Below are 16,382 nucleotides of genomic sequence, written 5' to 3'. Positions count from 1 at the left end.
TCCTCATCTGCTCCTGGGATTCACTTGCAATTAAGTGGCCCAAAGAAGAGCAATTTTCTTCCACGCTGCAACTGTGCAGTGCCTCCTTTAGAGCCTGCACCACGGATACGGGGTCCCTGTCTCTACGGCGAAACCTTGGACCACAGGAGCTCATGTTCACCCTCAGGGCTACAGCTGCTCTGCTCAGACATCCAAATCCTCATTTCAGGAGGAAAAATGCTGGTAATTGCCCCCCGGCTTCCCTGACGAGTCAGGTTATGGTGCAGCGGAGCCGCCCGGGCTCCCTGCGTGCCCGAGCTCCCGGCTCCGCGCTCGGCGTCTCGCGGCCGGCGCGCGGAAGCAGCGCCAGGCARGGCCGCCCTGGGAAACCTGCCCGCTTTCCATCAGAAAACCTGACCAAAATCAACGTGTTCCCGCAGAATGTTTCGATTTCTTCAGAATCGGCGTTTTCCAAGTTCCATGCCAGCTCCGAGGGCCGTGCCCGTGCCAAGGGCCTTCGCAGGCAGGCACATCTGGAGAGAGCACCACGGCTGCTGTTGCAGCTATGTATTTTGGCCATCCTTGCTCAAGCAAATCATTATTGAGATTACCACATACACATTTTGTTATTGTTTTAATAGTATCAGTTGAGTTTTTTTGCCTAGACTTGCGTGCAAAGGTAGGGCCCCAGTGCCAAGTACCATCCAGCAGCACCCGCTTATCGCAGCTTCTCCAGCCTTCCCAATCCTGCAACACTTGGGACTGTCAATATTCCCACAATTAGGCAGGTGTGGCTATTCCTGAGAAAGTGACATTTCCCTCCAACACAAGTGCATTTTTTTCTGGCCTTGAGGTGACCGGAGATCTGCTGCATGAAAAGAAAACAAGGGGAAAAAGGCCTTTAGAAAGGCTCCAGTTTTACTCTCAAGCTGAACTGCTGCAGCCTGCRAAGGCTGGGGCTGGCTGGGGCTTCAGCCAAAACCCCGTTTCTGGCTCGCTGCAGGTTTGCAATCTGCACCGCGGATGCCCCAGGCCTGAGATCGTGACCCGAGGGCGCTAAAACTGTCTGTTGTAGCTGGCACCAGGAGCCACTTGCCCAAATAGGTCCTGGTGACAGGGAAGGCAACAAATCCCACAGAGAAACATCTCTGCCTTAACCCCTTCTGTCAACATTTACAGGAAACCTTCTTTTTTTTTTTTTTTCTTTCTTTTAAACACATGGATGAAATTGTAATTTTTCCAGGCTGCAGGGTCACTTGGAAGCATATGGACACGCTCATTCATATTACAAACGTTCTGCGCCAGACTTTCCTGGGATTTAATAGTAACAGAGATGGAGCTTTATAAAATTGCTAATAAAAACCTGAGCTAAAAAAAATATATATATAAAGAAATATAAAAAACTTACCATCCTACTAGACAACCCACAGAGGTAACTCCTATCAGTTAAAGCAGTTGTGCACCAATAGGTTTCTTATGTCAGATCTTCTGAGCTGATCTCATGCATAAAAAAGTGCAGATTAGACAAATAACCTGGTAGGGCTTTTGCAATATCTGCTTTTTTCTCTTTTTTTTTTTTCTTTTTTCTTTCAAAAAGAATGAAAGATGCAAAAATCAAACTGAGGAAGCACATCTGACCAATAGAAAATTAACTAGAAATTCATGAGAAATTAATAAAAGAAATTGTTCCGGAAAAAGAAAGGAGCTTTAAAATAGCAGAGCCGGGATGGCCAATTCCAGCCTCAGCAACTTTCAGGCACGGTTTAATAGACTGATGGGAAAACGTAACTTCCCGTTAACGTGGGCTGATCTGAGATTACAAAATAGTCCTGTAAATAGTGTTAGTCATCATTGAACTTGGCATCGGAAAGGACTGTTTGCTATGCTGAAGCTGCATGAAAAGCTAGACATTTTAAGTTAAAAAAATCAATAAATAAGGAAGTATTGCTGCTGCCATCTGGATTAGACGGTGTGAACTTGATGCTCTCAATACCTGCTTTATGCCGYCCTTCTCCCACCTTTTTGTGGTTAGTCTTTCCATGTGCAGAGCACCAGAGAGTTATTCACCACCATGAGCAAGCAGAATATTTGGGTGGCTATGAAAGGGCTTCGCTATTCAGGAGGGAGCTGCATCCGTTCGCCCCCAATCCCGAGACTCTCATTTTTTGCTTCGAAGTTAAATATTACACAATCTGGCAGGGGGCGATGACCTTTCCAGGCCCAATCAATTAGGAAAAAAAACAATAAGGCTGAAAAATAGAGCTCTACAAGCCGAAAGGAGGCCCGTGGCATGGAAGGAAGAGGAAAAGTGGGTTCTGCTGCTGCATGGAGGTCTGTGGAATTACATTCACCCCTCTGCAGCCTGGAGCTTTCACGGATACTTCTTGGATTTCCTTTGGCAGCTCTGAAACAGGTCGGGGAGGCACCGCTGGGCCCTCTGCAAGAGTTGCCTTTCCAGCAGAGCTATTGATAGAGATCCGGCTCCAGAAGCTCCATGCTGGAGACAGCTCAAGTCCCGGCTGGATGGTCCCCAGGTATCAAACCCCACGATTTTTATCTGTCAACTGAGTGAATTTGAGGCAGAGCAATGGAGATTCGCAGAGACCCCCGTTGTGCTGTTTGYAGCCAGGGCTGCCTCGGGTCTATCCGAATGGCCTGACCCACTTACAGAGGCTCCAAAGGCTCCACGTCGCATTTCCTGACCCGTTTGCATCAAGCTCGGTGCTTTTCCCCACCAATTTTGCTAAAAATGCCACCAAAGCCAGCACAGCTCCCCTGCTGGGGACCCACTATTAATGCCACCTAAAAACACAGATTGCCAGTTTAGCTGCAAATGAATCACTGTGTCAATTTACTGGAGAAAAAAAAAAAATTAATCAAGTGTACTGTTTGTCCACTGCATTTCCACGGAACAGTTACATAACTGCATGTTACGAGCATGTTTTATTCACCGCTCACCTCCTGGAATGCACTAATACTTTAATGCACTGCTAATATGTAACAACGTGTAATTCGCCCCTTTTTGCTGTTGTTAGAAGAAGCAAGGCTGCCTTAATGGATGGGTTAATTGAAGGGCAGAAGGAGCATGCAATTAAAAATCAGCCCCCTATACCACCATGGTAAGGGCTTAAAAGCAATTTATAYGGTCATGTTGAGCACAGGATTTACGGTCCTGGAGCACAGGATTTACCCTGGGACTGACCAGCGCAAGGGACCCACAGCTGAAGGACAGACGCCTGCCTGGCAGCCAGGAAAACCATGGAATTACGCACAAATTGATGGCTCCTGTTTAATCCACAGCTGCTAAATCTGCAGTGAAATAAAACTGCAGCAGAAGCCGCCGCTCTGCAATTACCTGTGTGCTTAAACCTGCCACTGGAAATTCGAAGGAAAAGGGCCTTAAAGCAGGATCAAGCTGCTTGGGCCCAACGGGGAGCCTAATGACTGCAGGAGGAGCAGCCCCATGGGCATTTTGGCCCAGGTCTATCGTGTTGTTTGATCCTACCCCAGCACCCGGCTGGAAACAGGCTTTATTTCAGAACGACCCTCTCCGGAACCGACAGACGCCTCTTGGGTCGCAGGACAGACACAACCGCGTTGGGTGTTGGACCCGCTGCGGTACCGCGTGCGCCACGGCACAGGGGGGCAGCGGGACAGCAGGGACAACCCAGACCGACCATTTCGGGTRCTTGGGGTCCCCATCCCTGAAAGGTTCTCCTCACAGCTCCTAAACACCAAGGTAAGACAAATGAAGCCCCGTTGGAGGCACCTGCTGCAGCTACTGCCGCTTTCTGCAGCTCTCCATGGGGCTGYCCCATGGGGACAACCACGTTGGTTGCTGTCAAGCAGGTTCCCAAGGACTGTCACACCAGAGCAGCGGGGACAGCAAACGCGCCCCGATGAGGCCACCAAGGCCCCGCATCCAGCCAGCCCAGCTTAAACACCCGCAGAACGAGCAGCATGAATGTGCTGAGCCCACGGTTTAAACCAGCCCTGCGGTTCAGAACAAGGTGACAGGGGAGGCAGAGAGAARCCATCAAATCCCAGCTGCTGAGCTATGGAAAACAGCGTCGCGTTTTGGTCCAAGATGGCCCCTAAAACTCAAACGYGGCTTCAAACATTCCCTCTGGCCACTCTTTCCGTACCAACCTTCCTTCCTCCGCAGCCCTCCGGGCTCAGGTGCGCTCTGCTAATGGGCTGCAACGCTGGGTCTGTCCCCTTGCAGGAAAACGATGCCGCCAGAGTGGTCAAAGCGAGCTTAACAATTGCAGAAAATTCACTTCTGCAGAGATTAACAAAGGGAGGTTTCGAAACCCGCACTGCTGAGTATGAACTTTCAGCTTTTTCCAGCTTGGCTGGATGTAACTGGTTTGGTTTTAAATGTTTCAGTGAATTAATGAGTTAGGTTGTTAATGCAAAACACTCATTCTGCACGGTGCCAAGGTCCCCAGTTAGAAGATTAATTTTGTGACCTTTCGCAAAGCGAAACAACAACCGAAGCCGCTCCGTGCAGTGTCACCCGGTGCCCCGGAATAAGGGCAGCTCCCACCTCGTCCCCCTGCAACAGGGACCACGAGAGGGGCACGGTTCTGTGCCCCGAACCGACTTCACCCCCTGGCTCCGGCAGCTCTCCCGCGAGCTCAAAGCCTCTGCACTAGCATTGGAGCAGGGTCAGGTACCACAATTCGGACGCGAGCCTTTGGTGCAGCTCTGCTGAAGGGTAAATGCAAGTAAAAATAAAAAAYAGAGAAATCCCCACACCAAAATAGAAGTAAAATAACAGTTTTCTCAACAGTTTTCCGAGCCTGCTAGGCAGGCAGACGCACTCCCCAGGTCAGGGACAAAGTTGATGTTTTTGTCTCATGCAAAGCCAAGCACAATATTGGCACTTCAAATAATAGCAGTTTGTTTTTAAACTGAACCTCTGCAGGCCCCAGTTGATATCATAATATGGGGGGAAAATAAATGAGAGGAGGAAGCAAGTGGCCATTTGAGACTTTTTGCTTCCCTTTTCTCTACCTCCTGCAAGGCCTGTGAGACCAGCTGCTTTCTCTGAGGAGCCCACAGGTGATTTTGCCACTCTCTATCAGTCCTAGGCAAATAAAGGGCAGCAAATAAAGGTGCCTGTGGTCAGTAGTAAAGAGTCAGGGTTCTTGGTGGTGTCAGAATTGGGGGGTTTGTTGTGTTTGTGGTCCTAAAATGAGAGAGAAGTCTCACCTGGCTCTTAAGTGGGTTACCAGCCTGCTCTGCACATCTCTGCTCAGCAAAACGGGACTGGGTTTATTTACCTGGGCACTTGGGAGTGCTGGAAACCCATGGATCGAGGGGCATGGAGTGCAGGCACCCACGTGGTGGCTGCCCAGCACTCGGACTCCTTGGTTAGTCATTAACATTTGCTTTGCATTGGGAGTCCCTTCAGGAGCGCGCGGGTAGGAGTGCACCCATTACATGAATYATCCGGCTTATTGCCAACCATGCACGTGTTGGGCTAGCAGGAGAGGGGGTGCTGGGGGCTCGTGGCATTTGCAGACCYGAATGGAGAGGTGTGGGGGTCTATTCCACTGGTCACCTGAACCCTGGGTTTCTCCTTGGCCATGGAGAGCCCGACTTTGATCGCATGCACCAGCAGACGTGCTGCAAAATGCCTGGGAAAGGCACGAGGAGCATCACCACAGCACCTCGAGAACAAAGTCCCCCGGCAGCAAGGGGACAACCATCATCCCTCGTTTCTGGGGACAGCTGGACACGCTCCGAAGATGCGGCCAAGACCTTCCCTGCTGCTTTCCCAGCGCTCGGGACAGACGCCCAAGGTCAGAGCGTGCAGCCCAGCTCTGCAGAGCAAATCCCCCGGGTGCAGAGGGCCCCTCCAGCTGCGCCGGCACCACCCCGCAACAGGGAAGAACAGGCGGGATGTGGCGAGGTGGGCACGGGCCTTGCTGAGCTCTGCACTCCCTCTCCGGGCACRCGGAGCAGCCCAAAACCAAGGGGAGCTGCTTAGATCCTCCACGCAGAGCTTGCTCCGTACCCTCGAGCAAGGCCACGTTCAATTCTTTGGGGTTTCACCTCCAAAGGGCCTGCAGGATCCCTCCTGCGCTTAACACCCCAAATTCAGGTGCCCTCAGAAGAACCAAAAAAGAAGAACCAGCTATAAAACACCAGCAGCCCAAGACAAGCCGTGCTGGCAAGAAAAGCCTCTCCATGCTTTATTATTTTGCACGGTGCAGATGTACAAACCCTCACACGAATTTCAGCAGTTTCCATCCCCAGGCAGCATCGCATAGTCAACATTTGTGCTAAGGAACAATTTCTCTTTATGCCTGCAGTTCAGGCTGATTTGTAGATTAAGCCTGGCTTTGAAAACACGTACAGTTTAAAGGCAAGGGGAGCTGGTTGGTTGAACAGTCGTATTCATCCTCCTTTACTTGGCAGGCCTAAGGCAGAAAAGCATCGTTTTCCTTTAGCCTAAACAATGCTATTCATTACAATTTGTGCTCTTCTACATACTGGCATACTTCTGCATTTAAAATGTGCCTTTAAGAAAAGATTTCTCCCTTTTACCCCACTGAATGATTTTTCATCAACCTCCTTCAAGCCATCACTAATTCAGGAGCTGGTTTTTTGGATGGGTCTCGCGCTTCCAAAGCATCAGCAATTTCCCTTGTCTTCATTACCTGGGCAGCGGCTGGCTCTCGCTATTAGCACTCGGGGACTAATCGTAATTATCTCTGCTTTTATTTCAGATGAGCACAAAACGAAGCGAGATGGAAGGCCAGAAAGGGGTGGCTGAGACAGCCCGCGATTAGAGTATAAAAATAGGTCACTAGGATAATATAACCTTTAGACTATTGGCAATGTGCCCCCCTTAGAGACAGGCCTRTGTGCTATGTTTCAATAGGACGTCAGGAATAAAAAAGCCCAGCACACATCAAAACAAAACCACTGATCATCCCTCGGAGCTTTGCCTGCTTCTGTTTGAACATTGCTCACATTAATTCTCTCACTCCTTCCCCTCTGCCCTCATTCGTTTGATGGAGTGCAAAATAAACGCGGTGCAACGGTACCTTCGACTCCCCCCAAAATATAAATATCTTTGACCATATGGGCTTTATTGCAGATTTGCTGTGAGTTACAGCACATCAGCAAGACTCCCGGTTGCCTTGTTCGCGGGACCCACCTCCTTGCACTGCTTCAATCCCCACATTTTGCCCGTGTGGCAAAACATTCCTGGCACTCCCCCAGAAAGAAAAGGTCCTGCAGACAGATAATCATCTCTCTACAGAGCCAGCTTGGAGATTAACGCTGCCAGCAGAGGACACCAGACGGCATTAACGAACCTTGAAGAAGTCCCTCAGCTCATCAGCATCCATCCGGGCTTCCATCTCACCTAGAGACCCAGGTGGTGAGTAGCACTGAGTGGGTCTGGGCTGGGACAGGACACAACGGTATCATCAGTCATGTTTGTACATGCCCAGGGGCTCTGATTTCAGCCCCTTGTGCTCTCCCTATTTGGTTTCCTTTCACCTCTCTTTTCAGGTGGATCTAGTTGGGATTCTTGCTTAATCACTGAATCGAAATGGCCATGCATAGGTCAAGTATTTTACTGAAGCTTGCAAAGTGTCTTGCAATTCCAGGCTTAGAGCTTAATATGGAACATCCCCACTTAGGTAGGAGAGAGCAGCTCTGCCAGATTCAGGTCTTTGGGATTCACATGAAAAGCAATAGATTACACTTCAAATATCCTGCTTTGTATTTTTACTCTCTGGAGTCACTAAGCTGGCTGCAAGCCGAGAACTATCAGGAAGGGCCCAGGGTCGAGATTTCCAGCTCCCAAAGGAAAATGACAAAGCAGAGTTAGACCTTGGTCTATGTTAAGTTTCTGTCTGTGGCAACAGAGACCACCCAAAGCCTGCAAGAAAATCAGGTTCTCGGCACAACTGCAGACTGGCCAGCACCAAGGAGAGTCCTTTAGTTGGAAGCTGCTTAACCTGTGTTTCTGGAGCAGTTTTGGAGCTTCACAGCTGCCAGATGTGAGACCCTATGTGGAGTCCTTGTCCCAAATTTAGGAAGTGCAGCTTCAGGTGCTATTGCAATACTTACTGCTAAAAGATGATAACCAGCATCAGCTTTAATACCAGTAATGAAATGACCTCACTAGGGAACCACAGAAACAAAACCAAGCTACAAGGTCACGAATTTTTCTAAGCATCCAATTTTCTTGTGCAGTGAAGAAAAACCTTGCGGAAGGGAGGCTGCTCCCAGCTACTGAGCAGCCACATGTGGGAAAGACCCGCAGCAAATCCAAGGAAATTGGAGTGTGGAGTAAAGAACTCCAAGGCCCAGAGTTTTAAAAGAAGATGTGGGCCATGGGTGGGAAGCTATTCAAGAGTACCAGACACCAAAGCTGATCATCTGCAGCACAGACTGAAGTCTATTACAGTGCTGTACCCCCTTCCCAGCTGAGCGTTTTTGGATTACTTCATCCATCGTGCCCTTTTGCAATATGTTAGCTTCGAAAGCTGTGCTGCATTCTGGCAGCTCCCATTTCCCCCCTTACAGTTGCTCTAACCAAAGAGACAACTGCAAAATACTTGAGCTGAAAGCAACGAAACAGGGTTGGCAGGTCAGAAATGTGGGATTTTCTCCCCCATGGATCCTGCTTCGGAATCGTCCTTTTTAGACCTTGACTGCAGCCGATGGCTTTTGCAGCTTATTGAATCCCCTGGTTTATGGCAATGTTTTTCTGCTCACTGAACTGGCTCATTCTTTTAGCAGAACAAACTGTTCCACGTTGAGGCAGGAGTTGGCTGTGTTTTAACAAAGGATTTTTCCCTTCTGACAGTGTTTTGCAAAAGACCCAAAAATGAGTCTGGAGCCAAGTTACAAAAGGTCAGCAGAGGCTAGTCAAGCAATGGGTGTAGTTCCTGTATGTCACAGCCAGTAAAGGAAATGGGTGGGGAGAAGAGCAATGACATTTTGAGCCAAAATAATACGTATAAAGAGATATAATGAAGYATAGGCTTTTGAATGAGGATGGCAAGTATGCGGGCCCTATAATTCCCACTCTGCAGGAGCAATCKTGCTGGATGGGCTAAGGTCTCTGCAATCATTCATCCATTTGAAGTATACATTCGATACAGTTCAAGTGGCGACAGTAAAAAGAAAAAGGCAGCCTTATTGCTTCTCCTCTCCAGGCTGATTTCAAGAGCTACTGCACTCTTCCCTCCTGCCATTCAAATGAATATTGAAAGGGTTTTTGCTGAGCAAACACCAGGCAATCACCAGCACGGTGCTGGGGGCAAAATATTACGGGGAGAAACCTGTGTGGGACGGGGACCTTGTCCCTTACCCCTCTCCAGCACCCCAGTCATTGCTAACCTGGAGTATTCCTGCAGAGACCCAAGCCGTGTGCGTGAATAGGGCAAGGCCGTGAGATCAGGGCCACTGCAAAGGGGAAGGGGTGGGGGACAGGGCACCGTCGCCGTGTCCCCGACACAGCCACCTTCATCTTCAAGCTACATTTCCATTTGGCTGTGAGCAATGAGCTTGCAAGTCGTGAGAGTGCGGGACAGTTACCATATAGGAAGGTAGGAACGTCAGTCTATCTGCTTTAAGCCTCTCCTCCAACCTTTAGTGTCCAAAACTCCAACCTTTGGTGTTTTTGGCGTTGGATGGACAGGTCTCTGCTGCCGCCCTGTCACTGTTCAGCAGTGGMAGTCGCAGCTGGCAGGGCCAGGATCATCCTGTGCTGTGCGTGGGGCTCAGACAGAACGGGATGGCCATCTCGGGCCTTGCAGATGTTGAAAGCAGGGGAGCCAAAGCGATCCGCAGCAGTTGACAGTATGTAATGCCCAATACTTCAGCTTTTCCAGGCCTCTGAGGATCCCCGAATAGAAAGAAACCACCCGTCTCTGGAACACAGCCACTTTTGTGGCTGGAAGGGGCAGATGTTCAACCCCACACAACAATGCAACACAACAGTTGGGACTGTAAGTGAAGAATGCTGCATCCACTTAGAGCTGGAGAGGGAAAATCGGGACACAATCTAATTCTAGAAGTACCATTTGGTCCTAATGCGTTCACATACCTACTCTGCAAGAGCGGCACAGGGTTTTTCCTCCTTTGCCTTAAATAGACAATATCCTGGACTAAAGCGCTGAACCACAGGAACTTTGGAAGCACATGGTCAGACTGGCAAGTTTTCAACTCCCTCAACTGGAACACGGTTTTCCAAAGAAGTCCAGCTCCCTTTTAGTACCTACGTAAGGAACAGACTTCCAGGAGCGTCCACCTCCCAACAATTCCTGTTGCACTACAGAAATGCAGATCATTAAGAGACCTGAGTACCCCATCAGCCAAACCCATTGCTGAGGTTCCTGGAGGACAAGCTAAGGCCCAGAAGTCTGTCTCATTGCACCGCTCAATCACAGAGGAGAGCAGCAGGGAGGACAAGTCACCCACTCCTCGGCCAGTAGCATCAAAGTAACCTTGAGGTCTGCTGGTCACTGATCCAACGAGGTCCCTGCTAGCTGGGATCACTGGGACACACATTGGTGCTGCTGGTCAATAAATGTCAGCTCCTTGGAAACAGTGATCCACATAAAGAGGTAAGATGAACCCAGGTGGACATACGTAGACTTGTTACACAGAGATACTCATAGCAATGAACCACACCTGCACATACCACCAAGGGAACACGTGCAACCACAACCAGGGAGAGGAATGACCACATGCATACACACTCTGAGGCAGGAACTAGTCCCGTTGTACGTTAGAGTTGCCACCACCAACCCTCCTTAGCTGACCACAGTGAGCATGACGGACAAGCCCCTGCCTTTCTTTGAATTAATCACTAATTCATTTAGGATTGGTATTAAAAGGAAAAAAAATGGATCTGGAATTTCATTCTAGATCTCAGGGGGAAGATATAGAGACCTTGGGATCAAAATTGCTTCTGTGAAACCACATCAGGCCACTCTGATGAGAGGCAGAGAAACAGAACAAAGTTCAAGGGTTATTTGTGATACCAACCTGGCTTGTCCAAGTTCCTCTCTCCCTCTGGCTTTTCCAAGTGACACTTGGAATATATTATCCACATAGTGGAGATTCAGTTATCTTTTTTAGCTGAAAACTCATCATCTTCTAGTGATCAGCTGTGAGCTAAAAGTCTCCCAGTTCTTTACTGCTGGAAGCTAAAGGAATTCAGGAATTTCCTTACTCCCAGAAGACATTTAAGATCGGTTTCAAGTACTGTTAGATAAACAAATCTCCTTCTTCCCTCCTCCTCTTTCATTTTAAATCACACTTTCTGATCTAAGAGGCCTTTTCTCTCGCTGCCTTGTGCAACTCCACGTTTAAAAATTCATTCTCGGAGATGCAGGGCAGCAAAGCAGGACTACAGACATCTTCTGAGGGAAAATCCCCAGACCTGGATCCTTGCTTTCCATGTTATCCCTTCAACTCTGTTTTCCCCAAGAAGTCAACTTACCAACTCATAATACTACTAAAAAACCCAAACCGTTAAGTTTCCATGGACAAGGGAAGCTTTGGAATCATCTTCAACCTCATTACAGGTGGCAGGGGCTAAATTAGAYGCTGAAGGTTTCAGAACTTCAGCTCTCTGCTGAAAATCAGCTGGGGGTGTTTCTGGCTGGCTGGAATATGAGTCTCCAACCCCAACATCACGTAAGCTACTGAATTGCTGCTGGATGGAAACAGCTTGTGGCAGATACACAGGGSAGACGGGAGAGATTTTAAAACGCTATGACGGGCCCTGCAAAGGGTTTTGTTGCTTTGGACTGAGCTTTCCTGCCACCCTTAGTTCAAATTACGGATGTACTAATTAATTTGTGGATCTGAAGTCCTTAATATGTGGAATTTCATGAAAACAAAACAAAAATACAGCATGCTAGGAGAATTGCTACCTTACCATTTACTGGTGGGTATCCCCATGACTGCCAGCAATTACTAAGCCTCCACTTTGTATTCAAAGCTCTATACAATMGAGTTTATTATTTTTAAGCTTTTCAGACACCAATGTGGTGAATTTAAGAGTGCTATTTGGAAGATTAAGATATGAACACCACCGTATTATTCAATTTAGCTCCAATAAGGAACAATTTTATTTCTGTAAAGAGCTAATGCTACATTTCCAACCGCCAACAGAGACAAATACTTAAAGCTTTAAGTCAAATTTCAGCATGGTCTTGCAAGGCTAATTTGGGAAATAYGAACAAGAAAATTACTGTCATTATTGCAAACACTGCCCAATTACTGCCAAGCAATATGGAAGCTACCTTCTGCTCTTTGCTATAGGTCTCAAAAATATACATGGCCAAACTACAAATAAAAAGAAATTTTATTTCTTTTTAAAGAAATTTTAAAGAAATTTTATCTCTTTTTATTTCCTTCTATTGTATTTCTTTGGCAGGGACATGCCAGGGGTCCTTGCCACGTGCTGTAGTTTGGTCAAGTTCTTAGGGTCTCGGCAGCTGGGTAGAAATTTTGGGTTCATCCCCACAAATTGTTTTTTCCTGAAAGACTGGTCGTATTTTATTTTGCCAAATAGCTTTGGACAACCCCACTTGTGGAATTAAGAAAGCTGCTCAGCTGCATTATCGGCCCTTCTTCTGAATGTCCTATTTTGGGGAATTTCCATGGATATCATGGAAACACAATGGAATTAAAGATGGGAGACAGAGCTGGGAACATCCGATCCCACCTTGGAGTGAAGAGTTTCTATCAATTCTTGACCACAAAGCAAAGCTTCCTGTCAGTACCAACTTCCCATTTCCTACAAAACTTTTGCTGTGTGGATACAGAACTTCTTATTCTTTTGGCTATTGGTGCAATTTGAAAAGTCCATTGAGTAATTCTTCTTTTTAAAATCCAGATGAATGGATCCCAAAGTGAAAACAAAACATGTAGTTAAGCAAGTTTCAGGACTTCTTGCCCCTCCCAGTGACAACACCAAACTGGAGATTACTAATACCTCTGGTTTACTTGCCCAAAGAAGATATGCAGACAGTTGATATAAAAAGGATTGATAGGAGAAAAAGGGGAAAGAGTTTTTGCCAGATTTTTTTCTCTATGCTGCATAAAGGAGAGCTGACTGCTGCATTTTGACCTCTTGAAATCATCCCATCCTTCCCATTGTGTAAACTAGACTAGACTGGATGCAGGGCTAGCAGGAAACTAACAGCATCCTACCAGGGGAAGGACCAAGGAACAAAATGATGCTTTTTGTTGACTATTTGAAATCTGTCATTTCATTAGAATCTATTTTACTAGAACTCTTTGGAGAAAAGCTGCCTTTCAGGAATCTAAATTTCTCAAGCTCTTAAATGGAAAGTCGAAAAGTTTTTATTGCAGACTGCTGACCTGTACCACTTATAATCACAGTATTCCCAATTTACACCATCAAAAGCATCATAGCTTGTTTATACCTTCATAGAAACAGAAGTCAAAAGACTCTTTTTCTTTTCAGCAAGAAATGAGGGGAGGGGTCTCATTACACCAGTCTAAAACATTCATCATCATCATCATCAGGGTGAAAAGCCCAGCATAAATTATTAATTCTATTTAGCATAAGAAAACAGCATGATAAACTAAACTTCAGGAAGATTCAGCACAGGGGGAATTTATATTATGTAAAAATAATGTTTATGCTGTGTCAGCAGGCGGTCTGCACATAACGGCATTAGGATGTCTGGATGGCTCAGGGGCTTGGTAATGGAATTATGGAGCCTTTCGTTTCTAGGTCAGCAGTTCAAATCCCAGCCCTGTTCACAGAAACCAAGAAGTGCATCTAGACAAGGTAAATTTTTAAGCTCAGTCCAACTCCTGGCACATGTCCCTCTGCTACAGCATGTAAGCCGTCGCTCCTTGGGCTTAGCAGTGGGGCCGGAAGCACTTGTTGAGACTAGACTCGGAATTATCTGACACAGAGGACAAGTTTTCAGCTGGAAAGAGCAATCCATCAGGACTGAAATGCTTTATGGACGTGTCTGTCTCCAGGAGCTCCAGAGAAGASGTTGCTGGAGTCAAAGTGCAACCCCATGAGCAGGCCGAGAAGCCTCAAGTCCAGCTCTGCAGCGAGGAGCCAAAAGTGAAATATTTCAGATCTCTGAATCTTTGGGGGCTGGGGAAGGTTAATTCAGTGCAAAAGGACTTTTTTCTTAAAAAAAAAAAAGGAAGAAAAGTTGGATTTCCTAGTAGTATCTGGCTGAACCAACATGACAGGTGGTGGGTGACAAATGAAGGTAACCATAAAAATCAACAGCAAAAAACTTACACTATTATGCTACAGAATAATGCACTGTGGCATCGTGTTTTACAGGAACAGGTCACCTTCTCAATCAATAGTCCCAAAGCTGTTCAATATTATTTAATTCTGCTTAGCATTAGAAACCACAGAGTTTGATGTTATTTAGCTATTGCCAGTTAGGGGCCAAGGAAAAATTAATTAATTAATTAATTAATTAATTAAAAAGCAAGACTCTGAAGGCAAGAGAGAGATACAGAACCCAACCTTGTTCTCTGGGCAATTACTTTTGTCTTCAAGCTGGGAGAGGAGCAGGCTTGGAAGCATCTTAATGATATTGCGCCAAAAGGACAGCATGTCAAGCTGGATAAAGCTCAGGACAGCAGGAATTCCCTCCATATACAAGCCCATAATCACCTGCCAGGAAAAGATTAAGCGACTTGATGCCTACAATATCAAGAGAACAAGGGGGAGAAATGTTAACAGTCTGCAGGACTCATCTCCAATCAACTCAGAAACACACAAGGTAGCTGCAATTCACAGCAGAATCCCACAAGGGGAATACTCTTAAGATCAATCACACAAATCCCTACGTCAAGCTGGGTACTCAAGTGGCCGCTATTAGGCAGAGTAGCTGAGCTCCTAGGAGGAGAGGGAGGCTTCATTAAGTCAACTCTTCCCGGGATAATCTCATAAAATTGTACGTACCTTGCAGAGGCAGCCAGGAAAGTGATTTGCAGCACTGTCCAAAGCACCGAGAAGCTAAAATGCCTCTGTTTCTGAAACCCTTCAAAGTCATCTGCTTTCACGTTGAAAGGACTTAGCAATCGCTAGGTGCAGCCCTAAAAAATAAGGGCCAGCTGCTCCTCTCTGCACCCTTCCTTCTCTTCACCCTTCTAAAATTGGGCACAAGTCTCATCACCATCTGGCGAGTGCTGGTGGATTCCACTCCCCACTCATCAAGCCTGACTTTAGAATGATATTTAAGTCACGGCAAGCAGCACTGCACTTGCAGTGAGCTAGGAGGCTAAGGATCCATCCCGGTTAGAGAAATCACTGCTCACCACCACTGCTTGCATTGCACCTTCTCTTTAGCCTTCCCTTTCTCTGCCATCAGTTATTTTCCTGGATTTTCGCATTTTCCCTAGGGATAGGAGTTCACCTCTCCCCRAAGCACTTCCTTGAGGATCCTCCAAGAAAAAAACACTGAAGGCACAAATCACACATCTGGGTAATCTTGCTTCATAAACCTGGAAGTCAATTTTAAACTCACCTTCCTTGGTGCACAAAGTGGCTTCTACTATTAGAAGACCCACCTACCATTAGAAGACCCTTATTGTCCCAAGGTAGAATGATGCAATTCAATCCAGAAAAAAAAAAAAGTCATTAGACAGGGGGAAGATTGAACATAGTACATGGCTTATATTGACAGTGACATGCAGAAGCAGAGAGTGCACATTGCTCTTCCAGTGATAAGGCAGAATAGAAATTAAGGCAAAGTTTCCCTTTTTTCCCCAAATGGATGGATTTCCCAACTATAGAGACATGCCCCTTTCATGCACTGTAAGACCTTCATGTGGTAAATCCTCACATGAGGATGAAAGAGTTGGGCCTCCGTTTACACTGCTGAAAGTCTGACATTAGGTTGCTTTGCCACAAGCCATTGTACCCTACTATACGACCAAGTGCCGATATTTTCATTATTTCTAGRTAGTCACATATTCCCCCGAAGCATCTTTACCCACCAACAAGCTCCCTGCCTCCATCAGGAGCCTGTGTCCCCAAACAGGAGGTTTGAACGTGATTTAATGATGCTAGAAAGCCTAACTCTCTTGACATATGTAGGAAGTAGTTAAAAAAAATAAGATGGTCAGCATCATTACCCCCACACTGGAACAAATACACAGAAGCACAGGGAGATAAAACAACCTGTGCAAGGTACGTCTGCGTGTTCCAGCGGGAAATGACTCCATGGGCCCAGAGCCAGGTCAGCATCTTCATCCACAAAGTCGTCGCTTCTCCCTAGCATCCACTCAGGTTTAGAGGAGAGAGGCCAAACAGGAGCAAAAGCAGAGCAGTTTTAAAGAAAACTTGAGGAGGAGGCCACAGGAACATCAGAAACCTGCTCTACCCACAGCGGTCC

The 16,382-nt window shown here is 46.9% G+C and overlaps 1 protein-coding gene across 1 annotated transcript in view; it reads right to left on the bottom strand.

Moving 5' to 3' along the window:
* Positions 1 to 16,382, bottom strand: part of ZHX3 (zinc fingers and homeoboxes 3) — a gene marked incomplete at its 3' end in the record, with an annotated part of 42,076 nt that overhangs the window by 3,308 nt on the left and 22,386 nt on the right. The window lies entirely within an intron of this gene.

Source organism: Nothoprocta perdicaria, unplaced genomic scaffold, assembly GCF_003342845.1.
Source record: "Nothoprocta perdicaria isolate Ctin4 unplaced genomic scaffold, notPer1 scaffold_3, whole genome shotgun sequence".
NCBI lineage: Eukaryota > Metazoa > Chordata > Aves > Tinamiformes > Tinamidae > Nothoprocta > Nothoprocta perdicaria.
The sequence above is the reverse complement of the archived record's forward strand: the minus strand, read 5'-3'. Positions and strand labels throughout refer to the sequence as shown.